The sequence below is a fragment of the Vicugna pacos genome, chromosome 18 (genome assembly GCF_048564905.1).
Source record: "Vicugna pacos chromosome 18, VicPac4, whole genome shotgun sequence".
In the NCBI taxonomy this organism is placed as follows: Eukaryota; Metazoa; Chordata; class Mammalia; order Artiodactyla; family Camelidae; genus Vicugna; species Vicugna pacos.
Genome location: NC_133004.1, coordinates 4,516,995 through 4,530,297, shown reverse-complemented (window position 1 = coordinate 4,530,297; position 13,303 = coordinate 4,516,995). Strand labels below are relative to the sequence as shown.

General features: G+C 41.7%; 1 protein-coding gene across 1 annotated transcript in view; it reads right to left on the bottom strand.

Annotated features, from left to right (window-relative positions):
* LOC140686862 (uncharacterized) overlaps nt 1-13,303 on the bottom strand; it is a 106,709-nt gene that overhangs the window by 41,981 nt on the left and 51,425 nt on the right. The window lies entirely within an intron of this gene.

Here is a 13,303-nt window from a genome sequence, read left to right as displayed (position 1 = left end):
TATATACACATCTCTGAAAACAATTTTGCAGAAGCTCAAATCTTCAACATCAATCCCCAAAGGCAAATCCGGTCCCCAAGGGGAAACAAGACTTAAGACGACCCTAAGGCCTCCAAAGTCCTCTCAAGGACCGTCAACCAAACTGCCTGCAGGTCTGCAGCTGCAGGCTGTTACATGTCTGCTTTTAAAGCAACCCCTTCCTTCCCTCGGGTATTACAGTGTCCCTCTATGCCCTCCCGTCTCAGGGTAAAAGCAGCCGTTGCAGAACCTTGCAGGGAAGCACTGACAGGAGTCGACAAAGAGGATCAGAGCTAAGCTAATACTTCTGATGACACGACCTTGTCACTGTGTCACTTTACAGATGAAGATATATATAGAGAGAGGTGGGGTGATATTGCTCAAAGTCACACAGCTAATAAGTGGCAAAGTCTATAACTCTGCTCTTCCCTTCGGCGTGACGCCACAGCTGGGACGCCCACAGGGTTGTCTCATGCCTGCCTGAACAATCCTCTCCTGTCACTCATAACCCACCACAGGGTCTGACCCTAGCCTGCCTTTTCAGCATCTATTCCCTCCAGTCTCTCAGGAACAAGGCCGTTTGGGCCACTGTATGACTTCCGGCTCCCGGAAACATCAGTGCTCATGCTGGTCTTGCCTGTGCATCCGGCCCGCTGCTCAGAGGCTCCTTCTCCCCTGCAGGAGGACGTTTCCAGTCTCTGCAGGAACACCTCCTCAGGGGAGCCCTCTTCTCGCTCTCAGCACGGCAGGGCCACATCCCGAGCTGCCCCATTAGGACAGTGTGCGCCCAGGTCTGTTAATCAGACCAGCAGCATCAGAGCTAGGGATTATGCCCGGGCTACCCTGCAAAACTACTGCCCGCCACACAGCCCCCATCCAGCAGGTCACCTGGAAGTCACAGCAAGTGCCCCACCCAATCCAGAAGCCTCTTCATTTGCCAGCATCGCTGATGACTGGTTTCCAAACTTTGGTCAGTTTCGCACAAAACAGCACCTTCAACTGTGAAGCAGAGGGTTTCGCTTCTGCTCCCCATCCTTACTGGTAATGTCAAGGAAAACAAAGAGGCCTTTTCTCAACACTTTTATAATGACACCCTCCCACCCACAATACTCATATGCTCAAGAGCTTTGGATCCAAGTGATTTTCTTTCCCTTATGATAAGCGGCTCAAAACACTGCGGGATTCCTTCTATTTAGAGGGTATTTGTACTCAGTTTATCGGCTTTAATCTGTTTTTGTCTCTCTTCAATATCCCTAGCAGTTGCCACCTCTTACTCCCTTCAGCAGCCTCCCTCCCAACATCTACTCTAGGAAATCAGCTGTGATGAGGGGCCCTGGGGCAGTCACAGACGATGCAACTAAGGCAAAGAGAGGGTCCATAATTTGCCCGAGAAGATCAGCTTCAACCCCCAACAATGTGTGTCACGTCCCTGTGTTTAACTCTTATGCTAAGCAAGATAACTTTTTGTAGATTATGGTTATAAACAGATGAGGTATAAAAATACATACAAGGACACACATCTACTCTAAGATGCTCACTAACTCCACTATTTTGTTTCTACTTATTTCTATTAAAAAATATTAAGAACCTCTGCAGTCAGTATAGCAAAATGTTACTGGGCTTTAAATCCAGAATATAGAGGTGTTAAATGTGTCATTACTCATACTTATTTGTATGTTCACAATACAAAATTATTTGAAAGTCCCTCTCACCTCCCCCTACTCACTACTGGCTCTCACCTGAGCTCCCAGACCACACATCTAACAACCTTTCACTTTACCCACAGCTGAACTCATCAGTTTTCCGCAGAACTCCCTCTGCAGCTTTCCCTCCTCAGAGCACAGAAGGACCATCATTTACCTCATTAATCCACCCAGAAACCTGGGCCTTACTCCATCCTGCATTCACAGCCAGCCTTCATCCTTTCCTTTTTACCATCTAAACATGCCTTCAATATGTTCGCTTTTAAACACTGACCGTCCCACCGCTCAAGTGGAAGCCACCAACACTGCCCACCTGGACTCACGAGTCTCCTAAGTGGCCCCACAGCCGCTCTCCCCTACTTGAGACAAATGGGACTGTGCCACTCCCGCGCTTTTTGGACTCTTTTAAGACCCACTCTTCTTAGAAGAAACTCCAAGTTCTTCACCAGGTGAAAGTCTTTGCCATGAAATTGTCACCTCAGGGAGGGCAGGACCCGCCCTCTCCCCTCGGCCCCGCCCTCTGGCAGAGCATCAGCTTGGGAGGACCTGCTGAGCTACACCAACCTGTATTCTAAACCTGGTCTGAGTTCTTAGCAAACTGCTTCACTTATCCATACAATTCCAAGGTAAATTAGAAAGATTTTAGATGTTGAGCTAGACTATTGATTTTGGGATTTTGCACTAGCAACCTGCAAGGACATGTTCTAAAGATTCTGTCTTCTTAAAACCACACCCAGGTTAAAGGAGTATTTGTGGAATGTCTTCGGAGGAAAAGGGACTGTACTTTTACAGGCTTTATGTTTTATAACATGAACAACCCGGACAGGGTCACAAATGGAACCGCCTCACAAGTGACAGAAGACAGGTGAGAGGCACAAAGCAACAGGTTGCAAAGATGGTTAGAGTAAACATGATTCTCCAACCCCCCCAAAAAATTTTTGAAACAACCAAAAATTCTGAATTTTAAAAGTAAAAGAGTATCATATAGAGAAGTGAAATAAATAATGCTCTTCATCAGGGTTTCAAGATCTCACTCCAGAGTTTTTAGCAGGCCATACTGAATCCTAGCACAGAAAAATCAAATGGACTTGTAGTGAGAAAGTTCCAGGAAAACTGCAGTAATTCCTCCACTTGTGTAAGGACATACACTCACCTGCTGAAGGTGAATGTAAACCGCATTCTGGATAAATTCGAAAGCTTCCAGGCTCCGCTTCTGGATGCCAAGGACATGGACAGCTTGGAAGCATGCTTCTAACTCAGTCATCGGCATTTTTACACTGCAGGGGAAACGGAGGCACCCAGTCAAGAGCAGAGATGTTCCTGTCGTGTCTCACAGGCCGTGCCTCGGGGATTCAGTGCCCTGCAGCAGCCCGGCCCCAGGCAAGGACCAGCAGCGTTTTCCACCCAAGCAGGAGGGGCACTGTGCTTGAGAAAGCCCATCTCCGATGGGGGCAAGAGGGGCTGGTGGGGTTCAGTGAACCTATAAATGCCCACAGAAATATGCCTGCATTCATTCAAGTGATGCAAACAACTGTAGCAGGCTATTTAACAAAATTTCAATTGTCAGTGGAAATTTTGCCATTCCTTTCCGCTTGTCCCCTGCACTCTGAGACAGGCTTAGGCTCTCTTACACCTGCAGCTCTGTGCAATAGTTGTGAAGTCATTTTACTTTACAGATACCACGGTTCTGCCCAGGGTGATATCCAGCCCAGAGAGGTGGCCCAGGCCAATTTAAAGCTATGTGGCTTGCGTGCAGGGACAATTACAGGAGCTGGTTCCGGAGCCAGGCCCCTCCCCACCTCTGCTCCCCTCTCTCCCGAGGCCCCGCTGCCAAGCACTCAGGCTCCGTGATCTTAAGTCCTACTCTTCTACTCTACTCCAAACCCTTTTCCTTTTCTTTTTTTTTTCCCTAATTATTCCCAGCTGGAGTGATTTTTCAATCTCAATATCTGAAAAAATTCCTGCAGCCGAAAAAGAGGTCTCCAGAGGTCAATGCCCATATGCTGGTTCCTGAAGAGAGCCCCTGGCTACGGGGACCCTCACCAACACTCACGGGGCATCAGAGATGTTGCAGGGTCGGCCACCCCCTACAAGAGTTTGCTGTCACCCCAATGCCTGCACAGCATCCCTGCTCACAAAATATAGTTGGTACACTTATCGGTTATTAAGAAGCAAAAATACAAAATTGCTCGTATTTCTTACTAATATTATCTATGAAGCTGGAAACGGAATTGTAATAAAATGTAACAGTTTTTACCCTATGTTAAATCTGTTCCTTTGAGTTTAAACCTGTGCCCTGTTTCCTAGGCTCAGACTTGGTAGCTCTGCACCATTTGAAAAAGAAAGTTGCCTTTAGCCTGAAATCTGCAGGAAAGCCTATTCTCCTGGCCCTGATCTTTAAAAATGTTAGCTCATCTGCACTTCTGTAGAGATGGCAAGTTGCATAATAGAGAATAGCCTTTGTTTTTTTGGAGGTTTTACAGGGGTACCATGATTTGATCCACATGGACAGCTGCAAGAACAGCGGATTCAAAGGACAAACAATTCATAAAGCAAGAAGTATGCAACAACCAACCACAACCCCCCCCTTTTTAGTATAAAAGGAGACTGAATTCTTACTTGGGGAAGATAGTTCTCCAGGACATCAGTCTGCCGTCTTCTGGGTCTGCCAGCATTGCAAGTGAAGTCACTATTCCTTGCTCCAACACCTCATCTCCCAGTTTATTGGCCTGTCATGCGGCGAGCAGAACGAGTTTGGACTCGGTAACAAAATGACTGCATTGGAGGTAGTATGTCTCCAATGTTTCCTCGTTTCCAATATGTAACATGCACATCATTTATGATCTAGTGCAAATAATTCATCAAAGACAACCACAAAAATAAACTATACTCACCTAGCTATCAACACTGAAGTCACAACCTGTCAATTTTATATGATGTTGAACAACACAATGGAAAAACCTAACATAGGGAGTTGATTCCACGGAAATAAAATTATTTCTACTCCTTCAATACTTTTTCTTTTCTTTTCTATTTTATTTTGTTTTGCTTATTGAAAGGAAAATAAAAGTCAAGTCATTTTATTTCACGTATTTTTGTTATAGTTACATTCTTTAAATACTACAAAGAGATTTAAAATGCAAAAAAAATTGTTCATATATTAGTATAAAGATATATACACAATCAATGGGGATTAGGAAAGGAATGGACATTTACTAAAAATCCACTGCAATCTTGTCTTTTACAAGCATATCCTGGAATATAAGCTGTATGATCCAGGGGGCCCCATCCCCATTCTCACTGTTGAGTCCCTTAGCAATCAACTACTAAGGCACCAGCATAGAACCATGTGATCAGTATTTTAGGAATAAATTAGGGAATTAGCACATTCAATTCTAAAACAAAAACCCTAAAATAAATACTGAACTTATTTACAGATAAAGAAAATTGGAACCAAAAAAGTAGTTATTTCCCCAAGGTCACAAAGCTAATAACTGGTAAAGACAAGATTTGAACTCATCTGCCTGATTCTAAAAACTAAGGTGGAAATCCCATTTGACTGGGGAGGGTCCAGCAGCGGAGCCTATCACCCTATCTTTGTTCAGATCTAGCCTTAGACAGCCTGAGACAGCACCCCATTCCTATGGAACTTGAGGGCAAATGATAACAATAAGGATTTTATATCCAGTAGTTTGTTAGGTCTCATTTATATAAAGTGTCAGCAGGTCAGCAGAAAAACTCTGGAAAATATGAGTGGGTCCAGAGCTTTCTGCTGATTAGTAACTCAGTCTCTCAGGACATAGTGACCTTCCCATGAGAGGCCTCATGGACATAAACTAAAGGCAGCTGAGCAATGAAAACTAACAAGAACCTGGAACTCAAGCAAGAAGGTTCCCTGCCATCCCCCACCCAGTTGCCTCTTCACCCGCATGGACACGATGGCAGGAGACCCAGATTCTTGTCCAAGTTACATCATCAAGGATTCTCATCCATAATAATGTATGACTCTATGCCGCCTTATGTCCATTAAAACTCAAATATGATAACACCAATATCTCAGCAGAATATCTATGTCTCCACTTCCTGTCTTCTAATAGGAGAATATTTTTATGGACAAAAAGCAGAAATCCAATTTAAAAAACCATGCACGAAGCCAGGTGAAATTCTGCCTAAGAGACTGCTCTCACGCTGAGTAAATGAAAACTCAGAAAAAGTGGCCCTTCTCCCTCAGTAAATGGGAGGTAGCCTGATGTGTGTGTGTGTGTGTGTGCACGTGTGTGTGTGTGTAAATCAAATACAATGAATTCTGGGATGTGTACAGTTTTTTTAAGTCACTGTCATTTCATGGGAATGAGCCAACATTTAAATAATTTGAATCTAGTGTTCTGAGAGAGTCTCGGGCTCTTGGTGGAGGAGGTGAAAGTGGAGAGTGAAGGAGGAAAGAGGTACATGAAGCAAAGAAGTAAGAATACTGCCAGGGAAAGGCAAGACGTTAGTTTTGTTCTTCCTTGCACCACATACAAATTAGGGACTCGCTTTCTGCTGATGACTTATCGAGCACTGAGTTGCAGGAGAAGAGGGGACAGCTCATTGCTCACTGAGCTTGTGACTGTACGTGGCATCTTATAGACACAAATCATTTACCCTGATCAAACACTCTAGCAGCAGGCTGTAATTCTTCTGTTTTGAGAGACAACAAAGCAGGAGTTCAAACAGGATGCATAACTTGACAAAAGTCAGAGGTCCAGTAAACTAAAGAGGATTAATTCAAACTCAGATCTGAATGCAGAGTCTTATCTTCCCACTCCCAGGACTGGAAAATCCTTAACACAGGCTCCCCAGCTCCCCTGCATTGTTCCTGGCACCAAGCATTTGCCATGGCAATGGTCACCATTTCTCACAGACACAGCGCTCTGTGCAGCAAATGACCTTGATCAGACCTTGATCATCTACCTGCCACGCCCACCAGGCTTCACCATACAGGCAGGAAAGCTGGCTTTCAAGTGCATACAAAGCCATTCCTTGTCTAACCTGGGCTCTTCTGTGGTTTCTCCAGCCTAAAGGCAGCCATGAAACTGCTCACAGTTTGTACATGAGCCACACTACCTCTCTCCATCTGTCTCCCCACCTATATTACTTAGCTATGAACATTTTGAGAATCTTCGACACAAATTTTTAAAAACAAAAAAGAAAGGATTCTGGAACAACTACTTAATACTTACAATTTTAAATGACAAATTACAAAGTGAGTATTTACAAACCGAATCTTCCTTTCTAAATTTCAGTTTTAAGCGTTTAAAAATATAATAGCAAAAAATTTTCACTTACAAAATTGACAAAAACATAAACAATAATCTGGAATAAGTTAAAAAATAATGCCCATGTTCTAAATGGAGAAACTTCAGGGCTGTACTGAGGGGTAAAGTAAGAGGTGAGAATGTAGAGACATCAACAAATTGCATGGAGGAAAGCAGTTTTGTAAAGATGTAAGTTCTCATCAGAATAATTCAAAACTTACTGAAAACTCCCATGACAACTCCAATCTGATTTTTTTTTAACTTGAACAAAATATTTTGGAATTCTTCAGGAATAATAAAATCATAATAATAGACAAGAAAATTTGGGATGGAAGAAAAGAATGAAAAAAAATTCAGACTGCCAATTATTAAATAAATTTTTACAATATGTAAGTTATGGTGCTGGAGTAAGAAAGGCAGATTGACAGAAGGGAACCATGAGCTAAAAAAGAGACTCTAGTGTACATAAGTATTTTGTAAAGGTGGGATTTCAAATCAAAGAGAAAAGTATGACTTCAGTAATTGTCCTGAGACAATCAGACAATCACCTAGAAAGAATAAATACTATTCCTCTCATAAGGACCACAAGATAATTTACAGACAGTGATGTAAATATAAAAAAGGACTAATAACAGCAAATACAACACTTTGTTCTTATTAACTCAACTTACCCTTACATTAACAAGTACTATTATCATCTCCATCTTAGAGATTAAAAAAAAACCTACAGAGGAGATTTATTCCAGTATAAGAAATTATTTTTAAGAATAATTTCAAAGATAAAACACATAAGGAATACATTTATTATCATAAGAATATTTTGAGACACTACCAAAATTAAAATCCTCCTAAACAAAATGAAAGGAAAGAAATGACAAGAAAAAGCTCTGTGATACATGTTGTTGAAGACAAGAAGTTAATGTTCATAACATACAAAGAGCTGTCACAAACCAACAAGAAGCTCCCCCACTTAAATGTGTGCAAAGGATAAAAGGAATCATTCATTTTAAAAAAGTCAAATGGCTAATGAGTGAAAAATGCTCAATACCTCACTGGTCATCAAATGCAAACTAAAACAATGAAAAAGCACTTTTGCTCATCATATTGGCAAATATTTTTAAAAGATATTCTATCTAGTGTCCATCTGTGGGAGAAGAAACCATGAGCGACATTTTCAGAGGACGACATGTCAATGGATATGTAAACTCTGAAAAACGTACGTACACACTGACTCAACACCACTTCTACGAATCGTTTCCTCTAGGAAAAAACAAATTTAGTCCAAAAAGATGTACCCATCAGGGCATTTACACAGCACTGTTTACAATGGTGGGAAGAAAAACTGAAGTGAAATCATATCCAGCAATAGAGAATTGGTTACATAAGTAATTGTGCATCTTTTCATTCCCCTATGGAAGGAATTTCTAGAGTTACTTGAATGGAGTCTGTGATGAATGTAAATGTCACATCCAGGGACTAAATTTCCAGAAGCCTTAACTAAAGGAATACTCATAAAAGATCACAGGAATGTCTGTACAAGAAAGATGCCAGTCAAATATCCTTTCTGACAGTGGAAAATGGAGAAAACTTAACTGTCCACCATCAAGACAATGATGCGTTAAATCACGACGAGCTGCGAGCAATGAGGGAGCCGGCATTTCGCCGTGGTCCAGGGCCTTGTCCACAGCATTCTCTCACCAAAGGTGTGCGTGGGAAAGAGACCACACCCGCAAATCAGGAGACCCCTCCACTCTATCTGAAAGGACCGGGTGAGTCTGGAGTGGGAGGACGTCTATGATATACACCTGAGTGATTAAAGCGAGCTGCAGAAAAACATATAGTATGGTCTCATTTTTAAATAAAGCATATATACACACACGTATACATGGAATTCTCATATGTGTGTATATATGTATGTCATAGGCATAAAGGTCATGAAACATATATATCAAATTTTCAACAGTTTTTACTCTTCGGAAATAAGGGGAAGGGAGGTAGGGCCTTCCTCTACCACCACAGTTCTCTTTTCAGTATTTCAGTTAAGTATACTTGGAATTTAAAAGTTTATTTAAGTCCGAAGTAAAATGGACAATGCCTCCACAAGACAGAATGCTATACTGGTCATCAAAAATCATGCCAGAGGAGATAGAATATTGTAGAAAAACATATAAAAAGCCGAATGGAAAATGGAGGTGTCCACACAGTAAACAGTCACAGAGTGCTCTCTGGTTTTTTATGACAGAGGTGATCCACACTGATGAAAATATACGTTAACGTGTTAATTATTATCTTTGAATAGCGGGACAAGGATAGCCTTTTTTGCCCCCTTTTTCAGAGTTATTATTTTAAATGCACATTCTTTTTCATCTGAAAAAAAGCATTTTTAGGTGTGTAGTACTATGCATTGGAGAATAATACAAGAATACTTAGAGAAACAAGTAACTAGGAGACAAAGCAGCAGCATCACACAATATAGGACGGGCGATCCTGATTAACACCACGCAGTTACATAAGGACCCACAAAGTGAGAGCACCTGCTGTAACAGGGCGTGGCCCCCTTCTATTTGTCAGCAGTGTCTTCAGGGCTGAGGCAGTTCTGAGCACGGCCAGTGTCAGTGCTGGTGTCTTGATTGATGCTACTGGGGGTGAGGGCACCTGCAAGCCGAGAGGAAGAACAGAAATCATCCTCTGCCTTTTCTGTCTTGTTTCTTTGTTACTTTAAAAGAGAGCCATATATAAGATAAACCGTGTATCTCCCCAAATGAAATTTCAGTAATGAAACCGTTTTTAAAGACTTCACAGCTTATATTCTGCCTATAACTGTCTTTTCAACAAAGATCATATTTATTAAATGTTAATTAACTCAGTTAATTAACTCCCTGTTGAAACATTCTAGTAAAGAGCATGAACTGCAGTATGTAAAAGAACCACACCTGCAGTGACTAGCTCAGCTGTCTTGACGGCAGTGCAGTCAGCCCCCACCATCCCGTGGCCCTGAGCTCCTGATGCTGGTAAGAGATTACGCTGCCGCCTCAGATGGAGAGAAACGGTGAAAGCATTTCTTGAACCCTACAGCACTGACAAAACATAACTGACAAATCCCAGGCCCCTTTGAGGCTCTCATTTTCTGTTTCTGGCCAACACCCATCAATGAGCAGAACCACCCAATCCCCGAGCCATGGGACTCACGTGGGAAGCAGTTTTGGAGAAATTTCCAGGTATAGAATGTAACCAACTATACATAGAACTCTGAAAAAAGAAAAGATGCCATACTCTGATTTTGGAAGACACTCAAAATATTCTCCTAAGCCTTAGTAGCTGGAAAGGCTGGGCTTCTCCTAAGTCACTTATTTATTTCACAGCCAGTAAGCATCTCCCTCAAATCCTGCTTCCCTGTGTCTGCTGGGAGCTTGAAACACACTGCTGCTGTCGATCTTATAAGTCACATGGCAGAGGCATGTGTCTCACGCCTGCAACCCTCACACAGGCTCGCCTCCTAGCCTCACTGTCTGAACTGGGCCCCATTTTCTCACCTGTTTATTTGGTATCTGTTCTTCTGTAAGCTACCTGAAATGCGTTTTGGAACATGTCAGAAGAAGCAGTGGGTTGAGAAATGGACAGATTGAGAGGTGAGAGATGGGCAGACAGAGAGAGAGACTCCAAGAAAAGGGGAACAAATAAAATTTCCTATGCAAAACCCTCTTCTAATCAGGGAAGGAAACCACCACGGAAAAGTGTGAAGAGGCAGGTAGCTTAGGACTGTTTCCTGGATTCCATGAAAAGTAACACCAAGAGATGAGAGGGTAGAACTTTAAATAGTAAAAGAAAAAAAGCACGCATGCTTGAAAAATATATCTACAATATGTACTTTCTAAAGAATAGACTGAAATCAGCAGGACCCAATAACACTATACTTGGGTATTTACAGAAGTGAGAATCCCATCTCCAAACCACAAGGCATCCCTTCAGAGCACTGACAGTCTACATGGGGCGGTCATAAAGCCATCACCGCAAAAGCTATGCTACCCTGCACTTACGAGGAATGAGCAGCTGTGCTCAGGCTGCCCACGCGCGTCATTTACACCCCACAGCACCTCTACGGGGGGGACGCCTAGCGAGCCCCGTCTCTGCAGGACAGAAAACCAGTTCTGGAGAGGCTAAGCCGACTTACCAGTTCTCCATCTCACAGGACTGGTCTCTCCAGAGCAGGACACGAACTCGGACCCACGATTGTAACCATGGTACTACAGTGCTTTGTGTGCTGTTTGTGTGTATAATACATTTGTTTCTATCATGAAAGGTTATTTAATAAATGATCGGTTGTCTTGTCTATCTCATTAGCTCACAATCAATCTTTATACTGTTGAATTGTACTCTTTTCCCCTGAAGAAAGGAACGGAAACAGCGGGGGTCAGAAAGAGGTGGGGCTCCATTCTTTATCTGGGATCTCATCTCATTGAAGTCCCCAAACAGGGAAAAGGAGCAAATGTTCTCTTTATCTTTTAAAGAGAGGGCTCCAGTGATGGTGACTTATTCAATTACAAAATCAAGGCTGGGGAAAGGGCACATGCAGCAACTAGAGCAGTATCAGCTGTAGGAAGGTCAAAAGTGCTCATGGGAGGGCTCAGGGGGCAGCCTCATTTAATTTCAATCAATAAAACAATAACAAACTCTAAAAATACTGGCCTACAATGGATTAGCTCTTTCTTGACATCTAGCAAGTTTCCACAGCCCACATGTAACATTATCGGGAACCAGTGAAAGGAAGAGTCCACAGACAAGGAAAATCAATGCCACAGGCAGGCTGAAACCCAGGCTGGAGTTTAGGAAGAGAAAGGGCATAGTTAAGAACTGGGGAAAGGCTGGGGAAAAAAATCATCACAAGGACTCTCAAGCATCATCCAACAATCATATAATCATTCATTCAAGAGAGAGTTACTGAGGTCGTATTCTGTGCAAGATTGTACAGCGGGTGAAGCAAGAGTGCAGCGTCCATGGTGGCAGCAAGTTGCGGGGCTCAAATACACTTCTGATCCCAGTACCTTGCACACTTGTCCTCAATATAAAGGCAAAGATAATTAAAGTAAAATAATACTCTGTAAACTCAAAGCATTGTTGAAAAAAAAAGTTAAAGAAGACCTAAATACCAGGACAGACACTCCACACACATTCCCCTATCAAAAGAAAGTGCTCTTGGAATGGCAGTGCTCCCCAGAGCGATCCGTATATTCAACGTGGTCTCGATCACAATCCCAGCGGGCTCCTCTGCAGAAACTGACTATCTGCTGCTACAATTCATATGGGAATTCGAGGATCTCAGTAACCTATACGTACTTGAAAAAGAAAAATTTGAGAGGACTTATAATTCTCAATTTCAAACCTTACAACTGTATCTCCAGGTGAGATTAGAGGCCATTGTGAAGTTATTACTGTGTTAATCCTTATTTACTAAATTCTCTACAATGAATATTACTGTTACAATAAGAAAAATAAAAAGTAAGTTATCCTTTAAAACATGCACACCGATTCATTCATTGGGAAAAAATTATTCTACCAATTAAGAGATAAATATCTATTGAAAAAGGACAACTTAAAAACAAGAGTGCATTTGCATTTTTCATAAATTGAAAACTGAAAAGCACAAAGACGTCAAGTTTCTAGGGAGACCAATGCAACATATTAATAGTTATTTTCAGAAATTCTAATTTAACAATGAAAACTCTGGAAAGGGAAAATCGTGACTGAGAGCCAACTGCAAACACATGGAGAGCAAAGGCCTAGAAATCACAGTTCCTTTAACTCTGCTCCTAACACAATAGGAGAGGAAATTCCTCACTGAGGGGACAGTGGAATCCCATGCATAAGACAGGATACACAGTACAAACTGCACTAGAATTGGGGGTGAAATTTTTAGAAGAATTCTAAAGTTACAAAATTGCTGAAAAACTATTAAAACACTGACAGAAAGATTAAAACACACAGTCATATATATTATATAGAAACATAGGTAGTCTGCTCCCATGTTGCATTTAAATACAAATATATTTGTTCATTTATGGGCACTTATGACTTTATCCCTGGTAGAATATTTCAACTAAAACAAATAATCAATATAACACTCCTTTGTCAAATCTACTTGATAAGTTACTCTGCTATGTAAACATAATGTGTCTAAGATAGATCTAAAATTAGTGAAAAAGAGCTTTGTATGGCTTCTTGAACTATTCTCAAAATTCAAAGCTTAATTTTAAAACAGATCTGAACAGTAATTCTATATTACCTTTT